At 35.4% G+C, this 21,564-nt stretch overlaps 1 pseudogene; it reads left to right on the top strand.

The window, feature by feature from the left end:
* Positions 1 to 4,557: 4,557 nt before the first annotated feature.
* LOC131410164 (small ribosomal subunit protein eS1-like) lies at positions 4,558 to 5,691 on the top strand (annotated as a pseudogene).
* Positions 5,692 to 21,564: the final 15,873 nt, after the last annotated feature.

Here is a 21,564-nt window from a genome sequence, read left to right as displayed (position 1 = left end):
TCAGTTCCTTGCATCAAGGGCTACATTATCAATTTCTTCTTTTTTTAAATCTTCCATACTGCATAAAGTAGAGCTTAATAATTGCTGAAAAAATTGAATGGATACATCCCAGGGGACCTGGACTGCCTTTATTTATCTCAGAACAAATCCTTGAGAAGGCAAAACAATGGACTGGATGTGGTTTGACCAGCTTAATTGTCTGATACAGGAATCTTAGACCTTAAACTGGACTGGCTATTATTTTTACCTATTCTTTCTCTCCTTCCACATATTTATTCCAATTAGATGATAAACTCACAGAGGTCAGGTTTGGAGCACAACTAGACTGCTCAGTGAAGACACTAGAAATGTTTGTGGTAAGTTCTTACTAAATGCTTCTTGATGGTGATAATGATATAGAGTTTATCATTTACATGTAACTTCTTGCAAGATGAGATGTTTTATTATGACAAAACTTGCAATGATAGTAGGGACTAGAGTCTGTGCTTCCTATCTGGCACTAATCACCGTGATGACTAGACACAGGGCTGGGACAGTGGCTTGCGGGCAGAAATTAGCATGAGAACAGGCCTTTTGTGAACATGCAGAGAGGTCAATAAGTACATGATTATAAATTAGTGTGGTGGACTAGTGTGGTCATTAGCTGGGTCGAGTGTTCCTATTTCATATAATTGTTTGCTGCACCTGAATTAATTTGAGTGTTTAAATCCTGCATATTAATTCTGTGCTGCAGGATGTAAAGCTTTGGACTAATCCCTTTAATACTCTTTAGTATAAACACCTTAATCAAGCAACAGCTTTATAATTAGTTCTACTTAACAGGCTGAATATAATTTACTAGTTTTACAGCTCATAAGTTACCGCAACTTTTTAATCATAGTAATTATGTTTTAGAATGTAAGCATAAATGGACTTTTCTAGTTTGTTCCAAGAATGAAACCAAGGCGGTCAAAATCAGGAGATTAATAAAATCCAATATATGGATACACTTTGTATTTTTATGGCAGCTCAAGATCACTCATCCTTGGAATTTAATCACCAGATTAAGGTAGGCTATTGAGCCGAGAAGGTGATTTTTTTTTCTTTAAAAGGAATTACAATTCTCAATATATTACATATTTCTTTTGTTGGGTGTGAAAAATGCTGATGTGATTTAATTTTATCGCAGCAGTGAGTGCTCTGACAATATCCCTCTCGTGTGCTAAACCTAGTAAGTAAATAATGGTTTAGCTACTAAAGATGTGCTGATCCATTTTTCTTTTTATCTGTTTTTTCCCTGAGGATTTTAAAGTACAAATCATTTCTGGCATTAAGAACATTTGTATGGTCAGGCTACACAGTTTAGAGAGCAGCACTTTAAACTAAGTCTTAAATAGGCATTTAAATTAAATTTATTAAGAGATTTATTTATACTAATTAAAGTAAAATTAATTATTTAAGATACTTCACTAAGGTTTAGGAATATTATAAAAGATAAGGATCTCCTACATTACTGCTAAACTTCAATGAGTGTATGTTATTGGTTGATCCACTTTAAGTACATAATCACTGTCTTCATATTTCCTGTTGAAATATTTATTTGAGATTCTGGTACAAGTTCAATATATAGATAATTTTTTACGAGATGACCTCATAAAAATAGGCTAAAACATTTTGGGTTTCAACCATAAAATATGTACTTATATGAAATAATATTTATGTATGTATATGTATAGATATAGATATAATTTCATGAAAAAATATATGTATATGTGTATATATATGTAAATGAAAATAGTCTGGCTTTATTATAGTGAAATGCAAACAGTGATTAAACACTTTATTTTGGTTACTCTAGCAAAAGATGTTGATTATCCTGTGGTTAATTTGGTCATAGTAAATTGCACTGATTATAAAGATAGTCAAAATAATTGATGACGTTGTAGGCTGACTCAGAGGTTGCATATAAATATGGTTACTCTGAAGGTACTCTAAGACTATTTACAGTGGTTAAATAAAATATCTCTTGCTCAGTATAATGATATTGTTCTCAGGTAGTTTATAATTGAGTGGTATTATGGACGTTTGGTTTGCCAAACAATTATGCTATATAATTCAGAACTCATTCAGTTGGATACAAATATATGAGGAAATTTTCAGAAATGAGGACAAATCTTTTAGGATGGTGAACAGACTGGAACGTCGCAAACTTCTGGGATATGCAGCCTGGCCAGAGACAAGCTGGAGCTAACTGGAAGCTCGAGACTGCAGAAGGAAGAAGTGGCCTACAAGAACAGAGATATCCAACTCATCAAGGGAACTTCAGATGAACGATCCCCAGCTGTGGGGAGGGGCGTCTCTGAAGAATCCTTGAAACCATCCATGAAAGCCTTAAACCTGTAACAAGCCCAGAAAGCACTACACCAGCTTTCCAACCCTGGAGATATTGTTATCCAGTGGGATAGAGAGTGAGCTAGAAAGAGTTAAATGCCATGGCCCCTTTTCTTGCCATTTTCACTCCAGTGGCAGGCCACAATTGGGGGAAGGTAAGAAATATCACCTTTGAATAAAAATTGAAGAGGTGTTTATCATATAGATCATAAAATGAAATATATGCAGTACTTCTCAAAGTGAGGTCTGCAGACTTCTGGGGGTCCCCGAGAGACACTTCCAGAGAGTCTGAAAGATCAAAACTTTTTTCATAATAATACTAAGGCGTTATTTGTCTTTTTCACTATGTCGACATTTGCTCTAATGTTACAAAGGCAATGGTGGATAAAACTGCTGACTTGTTAGTCTGAATCAAAGCAGTAGTGCCAAACCATACTAGTAGTCATTGTACTCTTCATCATCACCCACGGGCAGCTAATAAAAAAAAAATGCTTGTGTCAAGTCATCTTTCCTTCCATTGATATTATGGCTAATAAATTTCTTATGGCTAGATTTTGCATTTATTTTCTCTTGTCTTTCAATGCCTCCTTTCTCTCTTCCCCACTCCCTGAGTTGTCTCTCCTTGCAAATGTTCCATGCCGGAGCTCCCTCCACAATTTGGACCTCCCTCTTACCTCATGTGCCCTCTACCTCTTCTTGAGAGGTGTTACCAAATCTTGACCTCACTGGACAAATGTCTGGGATTCTAGGCTGCTCTCCTGCTCCTCTCAAGCTACCTGAGCAGTGTCCAATTGCTTCTGGATGCTGTTTTCTGATTTCTGAAATGACAGATAAGTATTTTGGTAAGTTTATCCTTAAAGTATTAGTGGTTGCAAAATATATATACATATATACTTTTTTTTGGTGAGGAAGATTGTCCCTGAGCTAACATCTGTGCCAATCTTCCTCTATTTCGTATGTGGGATGCTGCCATAGCATGGCTTGATGAGCGGTGCATAGGTCCACGCCCAGGATCTGAACCTGCGAACCCCGGGCTGCCGAAGCAGAGCACGCAAACTTAACCACTACACCACTGGGCCAGCCCCGGATGCAAAATATTTTTTCATTCTCTCTCTCCTGCCACACTATCCCCCACACACACCTTTTTAGATGGAAGGCATTCCATCTCCTTACAGAAATCTTAGGGCAGGATATGGCTGAGTTACATTTTCATGGGCTTTGAGACATTATGGATAAAAGAATGGTGTCTACGGTAAAACTGCTCATGGGCCTAATACATTCTTCTCTTGACAGACAAGATCCAGGGATTCAAAATAGTGAATCATCCAAAATTATATTGTCAGGGAAACAGAGGTACATAGCCTAGCAAAAAGAAGACACAATGAGGTTGTTTGTATTAGCTGAGAGCAGAGGGCTGAAGGGCAGTCTTGTGATGCCTGGCCTATAGTCGGTGCTCAAATAATGCTTCAACAAGTGGGTGAGCAAATACCACACATGCCTGCAAATCTACACACAATTACCATGCCCGCCGTTGGATGGGTGAAGCTTCTCTCTTCCCATGGACTCACCAGACCTGAGGTTCCCTGTTGGTGTCTTCTATACCATTTTCACACAAAATTCTAAATCTATAAATATTTTTGTATTGAATAGATTGAAACAGAATACTAAAACTAGACAAACATAACCTGAGTTTATTGGGGATTTTGCTAGAATTTAAGGCCAGAAGTAAAGTAAGGGAAGCTCGCTTAACGTACTGTAATCCTTGGTTTTAATTCACAAACTTCATCCTTTCATACACTTTATAAATTTATATTTCTGAATGTTACATTTTTCTGCTATTGTCTCTTTTAGTTCCTAACTATGTATGAACTATGAATGGGAAACGAAGTGAAAGGGGCAAACTCCTAAAATCCTACTTTTATCTCTTTTGATTTCCTTATTGGCAAAGCATTATGTAGTCAAGAAAGACATCCTCCAGCAGCCTTTTGGGTGGTGTTCTTTGTTATAGAAAATCTTTTATTTCATTCCAGCAAAGAAATGAGCCAATTTGATATGATTCTTTTATCCCAGAGAAAGGGCACAACTTCTTTATTTTCAAGGTTGTCCATTTTTTTCAACTGTAAAACATACTCCACTATTGAAGCCATAATTATATGCACTTGTCAATCAATCTTAACCTACTACGCTATGGTTATGGCATTTTATCTAAAAAGAGGAGGATTAAAGGCTTTGCGTGAAATGAAAGGTACACACAGTCAGGGAAGTATAATGCATGTCATTAGCTATCTGGGAAGAGAGAAATGGACAGAGACAGATTACCAATATTTGATTTCTCGCAGGCATTAAAGAAGTATTTAAGGCTACCTACAAAATAATGTTAGGGAATTTGACACTTTGATTCCTATTTTGTTCTCTTGGCAATTATTTAAAAGAGCTCCTTCATCCAGCAGCTACGTAAATCAAATTTGAAAAGGATAACATTTTGAAGTGAGATTAAGAAAGGAAAAAAAAAATCCTGTTTTAACATAAGTGCCACAACTTCAGGAGAGGATTTGAAACGTTATTTTCTTCAAACACATTTTATTTCTTTGGATACAGTTTTTATGGTGACTGGGATATCTGGAATGATTTTAAAATACATTTGCTGCCCTTTGGGTTTCTGAGCATCACCATGGCAGTTGGGAAGGAAAAGCAACTTATGGAAAGACAGCACAAAGGAAGCCAAGACCAAAGTGGTGAATTTATTTTCTAAGAAGATTGTATGATGGGAAGTACCAGCTATGTTCAACATAAAAAATATTGGGAAAACACTGGTCCCAAGGACTCAAGAAGCAAAATTGTATCTGATGACCTCAAGGATTGTGTTTTTGAAGTGAGCCTTGCTGATCTGCAGAACAATGGAATTGCATTTAGAAAATTGAAAATAATTACTAAAAATGTTCTAGGCAAAAAATCCCTGTGTAACTCCCAAAAAATGAATTTTGTTGTTGACAGGAAGTGTTCCACATTGAAAAAAATGAAGACTGTGTTTGAAGCTTCTGTTGTTAAAACTACTGATGGTTACTTGCTTTGTCTTTTCCATGTGGGTTTTTGGAAAAAAACAACAACCTGATCCAGAAAATTGGTTGTGCCCAGCTCCAAGAGGTCTACCAAATCCAAAGAAAGATGATGGAAATCATGACCTGAGAAGGCAGACAAATGACGTGAGGAGGTGGTCAAAGAGCTGATTCCAAGCAGCATTTGGGACCACATAGAAAAAGCTGGTCATCTGTTTATCCTCTCCATGACACATTGGTTAAAAAGTCAACTGTGAAGTGGTAAAACATAAGGAACTTCACGGTAAAGGCGGTAGTTTTGGAAAACCTTTGTGGCTAAGACAGATAGATGCTCAGGTTGAACAAGTTGATGGATATAAGTCCCAGGATGTATGTAAAAGTAAGAAATTTTAAAGGATGAAAAAAAATTCTTATTGGAAAAAATGATACAATAATCATCAGTATGCAGGCTCCCATGTGAATAAGAAGCTGCAGAGAGAGTCCATTGATGGTAAATTACTTTGAAAGTGTACCCATTTAAATGCAGTTATGCTAACACACCAGTACTGCCATACGTTTTTCTTACTGCATTTATTTTTCTAAGTTTCCCTGGGAACAAGGATATACTTTGGGTAAAGCTTAAGCCTTTCCTTTTCTTTACATGAGCTTGATATAATTTATTCTTCCTTTGGCCTTGTAGGGAAGGAAAAATAATTTTACCTCTACCTTTCTGAGCTCTTGGCTGAGACTCCTGTAATAAGAGACAGATTAGCAAGAGAAAACAAACAAAAGTTTAGTAGCATGTATATCTTATGTATACATGGAAGATACCCAGGGAAAAATGAGTAACTTCCTGAGGAGGCTTAGAATTTAGGATTAAATACCATCTTAACAGGGAAAGGGGAGAAGACATGTAGGCTTCTTAGGGGAGAGTAAATGATTTTTAGGAAAGATGAAGGGCCCTTAGAAGAATAGGTGGGAGGTATGATAGTTTGTGACCAAGTTTGCCTGGGAGTGGTATTGACTTCTGGTCTCCTCTCCTGTGATAAGAGTCAATCTTCCCTGCTTGATGAAACTCCCTGGGAGGAGATTTATGACAATTGAGTTTCTTTTGAAAGAGTTATCTTTCAAAGACAAGGGGATAAGGGGAGTTCAGAGAAAGGCTTTCCCTGTTTTTGGTGTTTTTCAAGTGCCTAGAGCTCAAAATAATCAATATCCCGAAGCAGCATATTTTGGGGTGGTATATTCTGCTACCCTTCAGCTTTTTGTAAATTTGTTAATTCCTTTACCCTTTAAGTCCCACAGATGGTTGAATATCTGCCGCCTGTGCCTCAAGTCAACTCTGTGAGCTCTTACAGCATCAATCCATGATTCTTTATGTTATTGTAAAATAGGATGGCTTTAATTCCTAATTCTACTGGTTTTTCTTTCACAGTTTGAGTTGAATTTCCTTCCTTTGGCCAATTTATAGTATCATAAACCTTTAGAATGCGAAGCCACAGAAAATGTCAACCAGTCTAGACTTTACACCCTGGTGGATTGTTTGCCAAAATCTGGCCCAGAAGTGCCTTGTTTTGTTTGGCTTGTGCAGTAACAGGCTACATAATTTTTCTTATTTTTTAAAAAAATCATATAACATTCAAAATTCAGGAGATTTCATATAAAAACAGATTTGTGGAGCATTAAAAAAAATCACAAATAGAGGCCAGGCCTGGTGGCCTAGTGGTTAAGTTCAGCACCCTCCACTTCAGCAGCCCCGGTTCAATTAGGTTCCTGGGCACGGACCAACACCACTCATCAATGGTCATGGTGGTGACGGCTCACATACAAAAAAAGAGGAAGATTGGCAACACGTTAGCTCAGGGAAAATCTTCCTCAGCAAAAAAAAAAAAAAAAAAAAAAAAAATTTCAAAAATAGCTCCCTATGCTTCTTCCCTGCTTTTTTTTCTTCATAGTATTTATTATCATCTATACATTTTACATATTTATTTGTTTCTTGTCTATCTCCTTCCACTGGAATGGAGATAGTTCCTCTTTTAGCAAATCAAGATAATCTTTTTTTGCTGTAGAGAGGGTGACTGAGAGATTGCATGGAGGTATCATAGGTATTATGATAAGGTAACAGGTAAAGTTTTCCCTCTGGATCTTGAAATGCATTTAACTGAAGACAAAGTCCCTCATTCTGTCATTAGAAATAACCTTGGTATTAACTTACTGATTCATATTGAAAATAAGGTGGAAATGACTGATATTTTGCTTAATAATTTCTAAAATGTCTTAGAAGAACATCTTTGTTCTTCAAATATGTTACATTTCAGTCTCATACAGGATATGGAGAGCTGCATCAATTTTAGTTCAATTATGAATCTGATCTGTGTACGCTATAGGAAGCGTAGTCAGAATTTTATATTTTAGATGCAATATTCTGATTGATTGCTGCTTCCTACTTCATAACCCTAGATGCTCCATAAAATTTCTGATAAAAAGAAAGTATTTTAACTCTTATATTTCATGCAAAAAATATTTACAGACTTCTCTAAGGGGTAATATTCAGCAAAATATTACCAGTACACTTAGATCAGAGTTTAATTCTCAAATTGTTTATGTTTTAATATTGTTCCTATCACACAGTCTTAGTATTATAAAATTAACATGCTACTTTAAAAATATTGTGTGAATAGGTTGCTAATGGGATTAGGATCTGCATTAAGTGTTGATTAATGTATTTCTGAAAGCACTTCAAAAATTGCAATAAAGGGAATAAGAATTTGACAAGTAATTTTTTTATCTTGTAAAAAATTTCTGAGGTATCATCACCCTGTGTGTTCATGTTTATTTTTGGAATAGTTGATGATCACTTTACACCATGCTTATTATGCCATTGTATGTATCATTCAGAAATAATTAAGAGACAATAGTAGAAAGGATGCTCCTACTAATTGGAGATAGACGACTTCGTGTTTTAGTTTGTCTAAGGAACTGTTATATGTTTTAAAAAAAACAATCTTTGAGCTAGATATTGGGTAATCATTCTCTCTGAGCCTCCATTTCCTAACCAAAAATAAAAGGGGTAATATTTTTTCGTTATGTAAAACAGGTATAATTTGCATACAATAAAATTACCAATTCTAATTAGACTATTTGATAAGTTTTAACAAATATATACATTATATAACATTGAAGAAAAGAATTAAAGAAGCTCTCTCACTCCCAAATGAAAATATATAATATATTCATGGAATGGAAGACTCAATATTGTTAAGATGTCAATTCTCTACAAATTGGTCTATTCATCCAATGCAATCACAATAAAAATTTCAACAGAATTTTTTATAGAAATTGGCAAGCTTTTAAAATATTTATATAAAGAGTTAACATACTGCATGGAGAAAATGTAGAAAAAGCATTTGGCAGAATTCAGTATACATTTATGTTTTAAAAAACCCCTGCAAACTGGAGATAGATAAAAGGCATTTACTAAAACCTATTGCTAGCACATTATACTTAATGGGGAAATGTTGAATGCTTTCGTCCAAGGATGGGGATCCAGATAAGGATACCCACTCTCACCACTACTGTTCAACACTGTGCTAGTGGTCCTAACCATTGAAATAAGGTAAATAATAAAATCCCTAAAGGTCAGAAAGAAAGGAGAAAAGGTGTTATTTGAAGGTGACTTGATGGTTAAGTAAAAACCTAAGATACCTACAAAAAACCTACATGAACTAATATGTAAAATTAGTAAGGTCACAGGAGATAAGGTGCTACAAAATTTTTGCATACTATAAGCAAGGAATTAGAAAATTAAAATTAAATTCTATTCACAATAACACTGAAATTATAAACTATTTAGGAATCAATTTAACAAAAGGTATACAAGAACTTTTCAATGAAACTACAGAAAATTCATGAGAAGAATTAAAAAAGAGGTAAAAAATATGGAGAGATTTACTGTTTTAATGGGTTGGAAGACTCAATATTGTCAAGATGTCAATTCTCCCCAAATTGATTTATGGATTAAATGCAATCACAGTCAAAATTCCAATAGGATATTTTTTGGTAGAATTAGATAATTCTAAAACTTATATGGGAATGCAAAAGGCATAGAATAGTCAAATAATTTTTTTTTGCAAAAGAAAAAATTAGGAAGACTTGCACTACCTGATTTAAACATTACTATAAAGCTACAGTAGTCAAGACGATGTAGTATTGGTGAAAGCACTGACATGTGTCAGTGAAACAAAATAGAGAATCCGGAAATAGAATCACACAGATACAATCAGTTAATTTTCTACAAAAATACCAAGACAATTCCATAGGAAAAAGATTCATCACAACAAAAAGTGCTGAAACAGCTTATATTTTTATTCCACCAAAATAAAAATAAATAACATTAACAGTTACCTCACACCAAATACAAACATTAACTTGAAATGGACCAAGACCTAAATGTAACAGATAATGAGGAAAATGTAGGAGAAAATCTTTGCAACCTTGGAGTAGGCAAAGATCATATATACAAACCAACAGGCATGAACTACATAAAAAAAAAAAAGATAAGTTGTACTTTATCAAAATTAAAAACTTTTGCTCTTTGAAGAATACCACTAAAAAACGAAAAGGCAAGCTATGTAAAGGGAAAAATACTAGCTATACATATATTTTACCAAGAAATCACATCCAGGACATAAAAATAACTCACACAACTCAATAATAAAACAAACAAAAAAGCAATTAAAAGTGGGCAAAAGATTTGAGCAAATCCTTCACAAAAGTGGATATACAAATGGCCAATTCACATAAGAAAAGATGCTCAAATCAGTCATCAGGGAAAAACAAATTAAAAATCACAATTAGATATTACTATACAACAGTGGTTAAAATTGTAAAAACTGCGCATATCAAGCAAGTGTTGGTAAAGATGAGGCTCAACTAGAACTCTTATTACATTACTAATGGGAGTAAGTATGCTACAGTCACTTTATGAAACTGTTTTGCAATTTCTTAATAAGTTAAACACACCTAGTATGGACCCAGCCATTCAACTCCTAGGCATAGGAGTTGACACACAAATACTTGTGTGTAAAGTCCACACAAATACTTGTGCACAAATGTTTATAACGCCTTTATTTATAATAGCCTCTAACTTGGAAAAACTCAAATATCCATCAACAGGTTAATACTCAACCAAAATGTGGCATATTCATACAATGGAATACTACTCAGTAATAAAAAGAAATGAACTACTGATATACCTAGTAACAGATGTTATATCAAAATCAGTATGCTGATTTTGGCCCCAGGAAAACACCAGTTTGGTCGTTTTTGTCATTGTAGATTAGTTTGCATCTTACAGACACATATATGAATGAAATCATACATCATGTCTACCTAGGGATTCATCAATTTTGTTATATTTTTCAAATAACCAAATTTTGGCTTTGTTGATTTTCTGGTATTTTTGGTTTGTGTTCTATTTTATTGATATTGACTCTTTTAATTAATTTTTTACTGTTTATTTTGTTATATTGCTTATTATTTATTTTCTTTTGCTAGCTTCTTATGAAGGTAGCTTTGTTCTTTCTTAATATAAGCATTTAAAGATGTAAATTTCTCTCTTAGAACTGCCTTTACAGCATCTCCCAAATTTTGAAAAATTGCTTCATTAACATTCAGTTAGAAGTATTTTATAATTTTCTTTATAATTAGCTCCTTTATCCATGGGTTTCCAAATATTTGGAGATTTTCTAGATATCTTACTGTTGATTTTTAATTCAATTTCATTATGGTATGAGAACATCCTTTGAAACTTGTTTTATGGCCCAGTGCATCATCTCTCTTAGTGGATATTACATGTGTACTTATAAAAAATGTGAATTATGAAATTTTTGTGTGTGTTCTATGTCATTTAGTTCAAGTTTATTGATAGTCTTATTCAAATCTTTGTTATTCCAGATTAATTTTTTTCCACCTGTTCTATCAATTACTGGATAGAAGGGTGTTAAAATCTCCTACAATGATTGTGGGTTTGTTTATTTCTCTCTTTGGTTCTGTCAGGTTTGCTTTATGTATTTTGAAGTTCTGTTATTAGGTGAATACCATTTGGCATTGTTGATATTTTCTTAATAAATTAACAAATTAATATTATAAAGTAAACCTTTTTATCTGTGGTAATACTCTGTCTGGAAGTGCACTTGTGTGCGTTTAATAGAGCCAAATGAGTTTACTTATGTTTACTGTTTGTATGGTATATCTTTTCCCACACTTTACTTTTAATCTGTCTATGTGCTTATACTTAAAGTGCATCTTTTGAAAACAGCATTTAGTTGTGTAATGATTTTTTTAAAAATCAATTCTGCCTTTTAATTGGAGTGCTTATTCCATTCATATACAGACAGTCCCCGACTTACAAAGGCTTGACTTAAGATTTTTCGACTTTACGATGGTGTGAAAGCAATATGCATTCAGGAGAAACTGTACTTCCAGTTTTGATCTTTTCTTGGGCTAGTGACATGTGGTACGATACTCTCATGATGATGGGCAGTGGCAGGGAGCTGCAGCTCCCACAAGATCACGAGGATAAGCAATTGACGCACTTACAACCATTCTGTTCCCATACAACCATTCTGTATTTACTTTCTGTACACAGTATTCAATAAATTACAGGAGATATTCAACACTTTATTATAAAATAGGCTTCGTATTAGATGATTTTGCCCAAATGTAGGCTAATGTAAGCATTCTGAGCACATTTAAGGTAGGCTAGGCTAAGCCATGATGTTTGGTAGGTTAGATGTATTTTCGACTTGATATTTTCAACTTATGATGGGTGTATTGGGATGGAACCCCACTGTAAGTCTAGGAAGATCTGTAAATAATAAATTCACAATTTATATATTTGGCTTTATCTGTAATCTTAATATTTGTGCCTTCATTCCTTGCTCTTTTGTTTCTTTTTTCCTGCCGTCTTATATATATATACACACATATATGTATACACACACACCCACACATATTTTAGTATTTCATTCTCTCTTCTCTAATGGCTTTTTTAACCATAGCTCTTTGTCTTCTCTTTTATGAATGCTTTAGTGATTACAATGTATCCTTAATTTTTTAGTCTTTGAATTAATATTTTACCTCTTCACATATAAAGTAAGAATATTACAATAGAACAGTTCCATTCACTCCCACCAGTTCTTTGAGCTATTGCTGTCATGTATTTTACTTACACATATGCTATGAATCCTATAATATATTGTTATTTTTGTTTAAACAGTTAATTATCTTTAAAAAATAAGAAATGATGGAAAAGTAGTCTTTTAAATTTACCCATATATTTACCGTTTCCTGTGTTTTTCTTTCCTTCTTGTTATTTTTTAAATTTATTTTTATTGAGATATAATTGACATACAACATTATATTAGTTTCAAGGGTACAACATAATGATTTGATATTTGTATATATTGTAAGAGGATCACCACAATAAGTCTAGTTAACATTTGTCACTATACATAGTTATGGAATTTTTTTTCTTGTGATGAGAACTTTTAAGATTTACTCTCTTAGCAGCTTTCAAACATGTAATACAGTATTAGCTATAGTTGCCATGCTGTATATTATATCCCCATGACTTATTTTATAACTGGAAGTTTGTGCCTTCTGACTCCTTTCACCCATCCCCATCCCCCTTTCATTCCTTCTTGTTGAAATGAATTCTCATCCGATATTACTTCCCTTCACCATGACACATTTTCTTCAGCATTTCTTATGAGTCTGCTGATGAATTATCTTAGCTTTCAGTTATCTGAAAAAGGCCTTTGCTTTCATTTTGTCAAAGATATTTTCACTGGATATAGAATTCTTATTGACAGTTTTTTTTTCTTTCAGCAATTAAAAGATGTCATTCCATTGTTCACTGGCTTCCATGATTTCTGGTGATATCAGTCATCTTTCCTACTATATTTCTCTTGAATATGTTTCTCTTTTCCAGGGCTTTTATATTTTTCTTTGGCTTTTGCAGTTTGACTTTGAAGAGCTTAGTTGTAGATTTCTTTGTGTTTCTATTTTTTGGGTTTTGCTGAGTTGCTCCAAATATGTTGTTTTAATCATATATAGAAATATCTCGGCCAATGTTTCTTCAAAAAAATTTTTTTGTTTCATTGTCTCTTTACTCTTTCTGAGACTTTAGAAAGTATCACTTGATACTGTCCCTAAATCATTGAGGCCTATTTATTTCTTTTCAGTTTTTTTTTCTTCTCTGTGCTTCAGTTTAGCTTCTTATCCTATCTCTATGTTCATTGATTCTCTCTACTCTTCTGTCCAATCTGCGTTGACTGCATCTAATGTTTTTTTTATTTCAAATGTTATAATTTTTAGTTCAAGGATTTCCATCAAATTTTCTTTCCCTTACATTTTTAATATCTGTCTGAAATTTTCTCATCTCTTCACTCGTTATGTCTAAATTTTCCCATGCTTTCTTTAGCATATATATCATAGTTGTTTTAACGTTTTTTTTTTTTTGAGGAAGATTGGCCCTCAGCTAACATCTGTTGCCAATCTTCCTCCTTTTTTTCCCTTTTTCTCCCCAAAGCCCCAGTAGATAATTGTATGTCATAGTTGTACATCCTTCTAGTTGCCGTATGTGGGATGCTGCCTCAGCGTGGCTTGATGAGTGGTGAGTAGGTCCATGCCCAAGATCCAAACTGGCAAACCTCAGGCTGCCAAAGTGGAACGTGTGAACTTAACTGCTATGCCACGGGGCTGGCCCCTGTTTTAACATTTTTACCTATTAATTTCAAAATATTGGTCATCTCTAGATCTGTTTCTATTAGATATCTCTTCTTTTAACTATTGGTAATATTTTCCTGCTTCTTTGCATGTCTAGTAATAGTTGATTAATAGACATTGTGGGTAATACATTGTAGAGACCTGTTATTTTTCTTTTATCTTTTTCTGAAGAATGCTGCATTTTGTGTTGGCAAGTTAAATTACCAGTAGATCCCTTGATCAAAGGGAGGCTTGGTTTAGGCTTTGTTGGATGGGTGTATTTCAGCTTTTCCCTTAGTACTGGGATATATCCCTTAGTTCTGGGACATGATCTTTACTCCTAAGTTGTAGTCTTAATAGGATTTCAATGTAAACTTAAGGTGTTTATCAAGCCTCTATCACTCTGACTGGTTGAATTCCTAACTCTGTGTCTCAAGTGGCAGGCAGCTTCTGAAATCACTGATCAGCTCCTTAACCTTTTAGCTATTGTTTTTCCTGGGCTACTTAGAATTTCTCTCCAGCCCCACGCAGTTCAAGAGTTAGCTAAGTGTTTTAGCAGAGTATGTACAAGATTTTGTATCTTCTACCTTGTGGATCCCTCCCTTATAGGTTTCCCCCTTCAGTTTCCTACTGTTTTGGAAGCCTTCAACTCCAAACTACTCATCCAATAAAACTATGGAGTTCTGAGGAAGCTCTATCATCTAGCTCAGCAGATCTGGAGACTCCCTTCAATGGGGGAAATAAAAACTATCAAAAAACAGATAAATGTGGATCTCATCCTACATAGTTCCTTTTTTCAAGTGTCTTAACTCCTCTAGTTACTACCTAGTCTCCAGCACTTTCAAACAGTAGTTTTATAATATTCTGTTTAGCATTTTAAATTGTTATTAGTAGGAGAGTTTTCTGATACAAGCTACTCTGCCATTACCTGAAGCCAAAACAATTTCAATATTTTTGTTACAAAGTTTTGAATGGAATTTTTATTATTATCTTAGAATTGTGGTTAAAGTCCCAAAGCTGAGGACAGTATGTGCTAAGTAATCTCCATATATTCACCAGACCTCAGACGGGTAGCAGAACTCCTAAATCAAGGAAAAAAAATTTAAGAGAACCACTCAGAGATTGGGAGTGACCACAAGCAGGAAAAACCGGAAATCATTGTTTGGTTGGATGTCTCCTTAGGAGATACAATTGCTGATCTATTTCTGGGCTGTTTGTACGTGAAGAGGAATAAGACTGAGAAAGCAGTGATTGAATTAAAACATAACAAGTCCAAATTTGTGCCCTGCTAAGGTCAGACTGTTTAATGTACTGGATATATAATATTCATAGAATCATGAGGATCTAAGATAATACAAGTGAAAATGAAATATGCAGTGGTCTCAGACAGTAAAGAGCTTTGTTAAAACAGAATTCTAGAGTGGATACCGCAATCTGGTTGTTTCTACTGTGAGCCCATTTGACTGAACAATATGTTAGGTATTTGTAATGTAGTCAATTTGTGATATAGTCAAACTGCTTACTCTTTAACATTTTACAGACATTGTTGCTTCCTTCCAAGTTTCTCTCAAATTGCTAGCTGCCTACTCTATATGGAAGAATCTAGTTCTTTGACCCCTTTTCTTTCCTTTGGTTTTTCCTACATTCACCCCTCATAGGGAGAGAGTCTTTTAATCTAACTACACATTGACGTTATGCTGAAACAGGGATCAGTATAAGCAAAAGAGCAGTGCTTCACCTAAAAATTGTGAGAACACTGGGCCAACAATGTCTTTGTCTTTTATTTCAAAGGCGTCATGGAGCTCTCTGACTCTCAAAACAATAGGTAGTAGCAGGTTAAACCAAGGACCTGGCCGGGGTAAGTTAAGAATAGGAAGAATAGAAAAGGGCCACAATTAAAAGACTGTGGGGACACTGATCTTAGGTAAACTGTGTACAAACTGAAAGGTGAAACAACAAATTGATGAAGACATATTTAACACAATCATCCGAATTCAAGAAAGTTAGTGAATGAAATAGAGGTCTCTGTAGGAGTGGACTGAACGTCTTTCTACATTCTGTGGGGCATAGCTACTATTTATATGCAGAGCATCATAGTCAGGTTCAGAGACTTTACATCTGATAGTACTGAGTTCAAATTTAAGCTCTGCCATGAGCTATCTATGTGAAATTAGAAATTCATTCTCAATTTCTTCTCATCTGCAAATGGAATTAATAATGGTATTTGGGTCATAAAGACATTGTCAAGAGTAAACGAGATAAAACATGTAAACGTTTTAGCACAATGCATAATTGAGTAGCAAATGATCAATAGTTGTGACCTATAATTATCTCACTGTTATAAATATAATCCACATGACTTTCTCCCTCACTTCTTTCATGTCTTTATTTAAACGTCTTTATTTTAAGTTAGGCGTTCCTCTGGTTGCCTATTTGAAAGTCTAATACTTCTCAGTCTTTTATTTCCCTTCCTTGCTTTGTTTTCTTCATAATATTTAACATTATTATACTTCATTTCACTTATTTATATTGCTTAATTTTTGTCTCCTACCACAATAATGTAAGTTCTTTTAAGGCAGGGATTATTTTGTCTATTTTATACATTGCTGTAGCCCCAGAGCCTATAACCTGGTACAGAGTAGGCACTCAGGTACTCAATAAGTATGCATTAAATGATTAAGTGAATGAATGAATGAATGATAATGAAATCTAGTGTGTGATAAGATGCTGTAGCCTTCTATCTCTCTAATCTAACCATATTCTTTGTTCTTATTGGCAACTGAGTTCTCTCCAGTTTTCTTGTATTATGAAAATAGGACAGAAAGAGTCCCTTACATTGTGATGGGATAATATTTTTGAAATAGTGATTGGTGGCTTATCCTTTTGTATTTCCTATAAATTAGACCTATTTCCCATTTGGTCAGGAGCCAGAACTTGCCATATTCATGCCTTAGAAAAAGATTCTTACAACCAAAAACCAGAGCAAGTGTTTAGCTTTCAAAATCATATGACCCAAGGGAACTCAAAGCTATGAAAACGTGGCAACTCAGAGTGAGGTTTCCTTCCCTGGTGACTAAAATAGATTCCCTGGACTATGGGGAGTCGGAGAGTCGGAGGTGGAATCAACAGTGAATAGGCGAAAAGGTTCTTGAGAAAGGAAGCCCTGCACTCAGACATTTATTCAACCTCTATGTTGGTATTGGGATTAACAGAAATTCCAGATACATTTAATGATTCAAATATAGAGACAAACTGTGCTTCATTTTCTGGGTAGTGATCAAGGAAGCAGAAAGGCTCTAGAGTAGAAATGGCCACGTGGTGGACCTAAGAAGATGGACCAGAAACAAACTGACCCCATCATGACATAACTGTAATCTTGGCAAACTTTCTCCTCCACATCCCATACACCTCAGTGACCGCTCTCAGGATGGTCACCACTCTGCCTTAGAATAACCAATCTTTTGTGGGCTGCTGCTGCCCTTCACTCAGGGCTGCCCAGAGATGTTCACTCTCTTCTATGGGTGAGGAAATGTTTCTCATGTCCTTATATGTACAAATCCCAATTATTGACACCAAGACTTATTTCTAGAAGGCACTTCCATTTTATGAAAATTTCTCACCTAAAGTCCATGCACTCTTGTCCGATAGTTCTTTCTTGACAAGAAAAGTAGAGAACAACCTTTAAATATAGTTGGGATTTTTACTCTAATATACTCACTAGCTCTGAGCTTTTGTGCATGTCTGCTTCTTTTGACGTACTACAGTAGTGTGTACCAATGAGCCTTCCATGTATATTTTGCATTCTATCTTCTGGAAATTTCTTTGCTTTCAACCAGAACTCTTTTAGAGTAAAAATCTTTTTTTCCCTGCATTGTTAAAACCTGTTCCCAATGGAGAATTATCTAGCAATCAATGCCCCAGCCCATCTCTAAAGCCTCATTGGGTTTACTGGCAGGTAAAATGTGTTGCAGATCTTAGGATGTGGAAGAAATGGCTGGATTTCCCTGTCAACTGTGTCCACGTGTCCTTTCTTCATTTTCTGGTTCATTGCCCACACTCTGCCTTGTTGCCTTCCAACTGGGCTCAGGAGTATCAAGACGACCAGTTATTTCAGCGGTCTCCTGTGATTGGATATGCCACATTTCTGCCAGAATGTGTATACTGTCTGTGTTCCTAGGCATTATATCTCCGGTTGGGTGTTGATTTCCACTTGTTGACTTACTGTGCTTGCTGAGAAGACCCAAAATGTTTCATGTTCAAACTTCCATATCTGAATGGTAACATTACAACTTCCCAGCTGCCAAAATGGCTGCATCAAAAGAACCGGCTCAAAACATCTGCATCACAATGTGATTCCATGGCAATAATCCAGGCAAATGTGAAGCAAAGATTTCCAAAAGACAATGGCAGTGTGAACTGAATAGGGAGCACGTAAATAGAAAGAATATTAGAAAATAAAATCAAAAGGATTTTTATTGGATTGGAATGGTGAGATATAAGTTTGACTTAAAAGAAGTTTATGTATTTATCATTTTAGCCTCAGTGATGAGGTGTAAATTAGTATTATTATCAAAGAAATGAAATGCAAGAGTTGAATAGGTATGCATCAGGCCAGAGAATGAGGCAATCTTTTTATTTCTGGACCATAATCATGTGTACATAGCAGTGATAGCCAAATTAGAATGCTTCTATCTCCATAGGTTATCTAAATAACTGATTAGAATTATTACCGAGACCATAGATGCTTGGAAATTGTTTTAAATGTATCTGAAAACAGATTAATTGACTCAGCAGTGGTAAGGTCAGGGGTCACATATAAGCACACACATATTGTGACATTTTATTAGGCAGAGTAATTTAGATATTGTAGAATTGGTCTCTAAACATCCCTCGTGTTCTCTCAGCCTTTACACCATTGATGTAATATGAACAAGATTAACAGCTTTTTAAAAAAAAAAATCTCTTTTCTATGAACATATGAAATCAATAGACCAAGACAAGCGAATAGTTTCATCTTTAATTTGGCCTTTAAGTTCACAATTCCTCTTTTGAAATGCTATGGAACTGCTTGGCTAAATCCCTGCACAAAGAAAGACAGTTTGAAACTATCAAAAGGTCCAAAGCATCCACCTCCCTTGGGCAAAATTCTCAGTGGCCTTTCTGAGTAGTAACATTTGTTTAGGTTCCTGAGTGACATGGTCGTGCCTATGCCTGCTTACTTTTCTCTAAATCTCTTTGTATAGATCTTTCTACCTAGTGGCAGCTATATATTTATTTATGTCCATTCATTATGATTCAGATGTGAAGAAAGATTCACATATCAGCAAGTCAGACAAAGATGATTAAAGGAGCATTAAGCCTTCTCTTCACCCCATTTCCTTTGTGCAACTTCCATAAATATTGCAAGAGTCAGAAGCCTCCTTTAAAACTTCCCCCTCCATTCTCCAAAAATATTAAAAAGAAGGCTCACATTCATTTTGCATTTCTGTATTTTGAATTAAATTCAAATGGGAAACTAGATGATGTAATGTGGCAAAATCATGTAATTTTGTGTCATTTAATAATAGAAATAAAAGACAGGGCAGAAGTCAGCCAGAAGAATACACTGAATTCAATCATTCAACGAATATTTATAGAGCAACTCCTCTCTGCAAGTGCTATGCTAAGTGTTTGAGATAGATTGGTGAACAAAACATACAAAGATCCCTGCCTTCATGGAGTTTACACTCTAGTGAAGGGCACCGATAATAAAACATGAACATAACTGTCAAGTTAGGGAACAGTCCACAAGACCACCCTTACCTCTGACACCAACTGCAAGTGTGGGGGACTCAAGACACCCTCAGAGTTGAGAATTCACTAGAAAGACACACAGAACTCACTGAAAGCTGTTATACTCATGGTTATGGTTCATTACAGTGAAAAGATACAGATTAAAATCAACAAAGGGAAGAGAAGTATAGGGCAGAGTCCAGGAGGTTCTAACATGGACATTCCAGTTGTCTTCTCCTGGTGGAGTCATAGACAGGGTTAACTCCTCCTGGCAGTGATCTGTAGTAATAAGCACAGAGTATTTGAGACTTGGTGTCCAGAATCTTTCCTTCATATTGCATGGTCAACTGCCCACATGGCTTACCTCAGTCTCCAGCTCCTATGGGGTTGAGTAGACACTGTGTGACTCAAAGTCCCCACCATAAATCACATTGTTAGACTTTCCTGCATGGCCCAGAGCCCCCAGGTAAACAAAGACACTTTTATTTTTAGTTTGGATACTCCAAGGTTTTAGAGACTACCCCTAGGAGCTGAGGGCAAAGGCCAGATCTATCTTTGGGCGAGGATAAATTCTTTACTACACAATAATATATAAGTAAATTATATTAAGTATTGAGTGTTAGAGGATTATAAATGCTAGGGAAATTTTTTTTTTTTAAATACATTAAGATAAAGGGAATTGGGAGTGTGTGTGAGGGGTAGGGGGCAAGGGCAGTTTGCCTTATCGAATACAAGGTTCAGGATGAGCCTCATTGAAAAGGTGACATTTGAACAGAGTTGAAGCTGATGAGTTTTAAGTAATGAAACCAAGGTCCAGAAAGGGAAGTGACTTGTCCAAGGCCAACTGAGATCTGCTGTCTGTTACAAGATGTTGAGCAAAGACACTGTCTAGCAGAATGCTGTACGAGTTTCTGGCTTGCATGGTAACGGGTTGATTTCTGTCCATAATCAAGGAGATTTGGCACAGTGGAATCACAGAGATGTCAGTAATGAGAGTTGGCAAAGAGAATCAGAAGCTGATCCAAGAGAAATTAAAGTTCTGAAATCTAGAGGAAAGCAGGACACGAAGCAGAAGGAGCAGACAGGCATCAAACACAGTAGCACGCATGGGCAGGGCTTGCTTATCCAAACTCAGATAATGTTGTGCCCTCTGTGGCGGGGTGTGTCCACACATGCAGTGAGCCTCCTATGGCCACCCATGTGATGAGGATAACCCTAAATGTCATTAACCCTTTTCCTAAAATGTCCTATGCTACCCTTAACTTTTGGCAAACATATTTTTCTAACAAGACCCATTTCACATATCTTCTCTGATTATTCCCTCTTCCATTCTTCCTTTGCAACTTGAACTCAATTCTAGAGCACATACACCATTGTATTACAGTCTTTTGCAGGCTTTTTCAATGGCTAAACTATGAGCTTATAATTAGTAAGAACCATATTTTATTCATATTTGTATCCCTAGCACCTGTTACCCGGGAAGTGTTGAGTAAGTGTGTGCGTGGGGTGAGTAAATAAGTGAATTCTTGCATCCATGAAGGACCTCAAAGTGATTTGTTATATACTTTGTTATATACTTCAGATATAATCTCAGAAAACAAAACTCAGTGATATGAAC

The sequence above is a fragment of the Diceros bicornis genome, chromosome 1, assembly GCF_020826845.1.
Source record: "Diceros bicornis minor isolate mBicDic1 chromosome 1, mDicBic1.mat.cur, whole genome shotgun sequence".
NCBI classification, from domain to species: domain Eukaryota; kingdom Metazoa; phylum Chordata; class Mammalia; order Perissodactyla; family Rhinocerotidae; genus Diceros; species Diceros bicornis.
The sequence above is the reverse complement of the archived record's forward strand: the minus strand, read 5'-3'. Positions and strand labels throughout refer to the sequence as shown.